Genomic DNA, 1,432 nt, shown 5'->3' with positions numbered 1-1,432 from the left:
AAAAAAAAAAAAAAAAAAAAGTTAGCCTGGTGCATTGTCATGTGCTTGTGGTCCCAGCTGCTCAGGAGGCTGAGGCAGGAGAATCGCTTGAATCCGGGAGGTGGTGGTTGCAATGAGCTGGGGTCGCACCATTGCACTGCAGCCTGGGCAACAACGGTGAAACTCCGTCTCAAACAATAAATAAATAAACAAAAAAGAAAGAAAAAGAAAAAGAAAAAAAGGTAAACAATGCATGCTTGGTTTGTTTTTTAAAAAGGGAGCAATAAGGTGGGATGATAATTACAGACCATACAAAAAAGGCCATCGATTGCCACTTCCTTCCTCCAACATTGTATTAAATAATGGGCGAGAAACTCTACAGTTGGGCAGATCACATTCTTAGGACCTAGGAAGAGCACGGGCTTCCTCTGTCCTCTGTGAAAGCCATGTCAAAACCATGTAATAAGTAGGTACTTAAGAAACAGTTTATTGTGGCACTGTTCACAATAGCAAAGACTTGGAACCAACCCAAATGCCCAACATTGATAGACTGACTAAAGAAAATGTGGCACATATACACCATGGAGTACTATGCAGATATAAAAAAGATGAGTTAATGTTCTTTGCAGGGTCGTGGATAAAGCTAGAAACCATCATTCTCAGCAAACTGACATAAGCACAGAAAACCAAATACCACATGTTCTCACTCATAAGTGGGTGTTGAACAATGAGAACACACGGACACAGGGAGGGGAACATCACACACTGGGGCCTGTCGGGAGTGGGGGGCTAGGGGAGGGATAACAGAGGGTAGGAGGGTAGGGGAGGGATAGTATTAGGAGAAATACCTAATGTAGGTGACGGAGTGATGGATGTAGCAAACCATCACAGCACATGTATACCTATGTAACCAACCTGCACGTGTACCCCAGAACTTAAAGTATAATAATAATAATAAGAAGAAGAAACAGTTGTGGGACCAACCCACAGCATCCTGTTGCCTGGAGGAATTGCTGTACCTTTGGGCAATTGCGTTTTGTTTTCCTTTTGATCTAGGAAAACAAATAATCTAGATCAACACTGGTCAATATGGAAGCCATTAGCCACGTTAAGCTATTGAGCCCTTGAAATGTGGCTATTCATGTACTGTAGTATAAAATGCATACCCAGTATTAAAAACTTAATATGAATCAAAGAATATAAAAGATCTCATTAATATTTTAAAATATAAATTATATGTCAAGCAGTGACAAAATTTTGGATCTATTAGTTTAAATGAAATATATGACAAATTAATCTCTCCATTTAAAATTATTACAATGCAGTTACTAAAAATATAGAATTAGATATGCAGGTCTCATTATGTTCCTATTGGACAACTCAGGGATTAATGTCATGGATTAACTATATCCCTCTGTATTGAGCTTCTCCTGTTGGCCGTGGCAAGGTGTTG

Source organism: Cebus imitator, unplaced genomic scaffold (assembly GCF_001604975.1).
Source record: "Cebus imitator isolate Cc_AM_T3 unplaced genomic scaffold, Cebus_imitator-1.0 Scaffold9, whole genome shotgun sequence".
Taxonomy (NCBI): Eukaryota; Metazoa; Chordata; class Mammalia; order Primates; family Cebidae; genus Cebus; species Cebus imitator.
Note: the sequence above shows the minus strand (reverse complement) of the source record.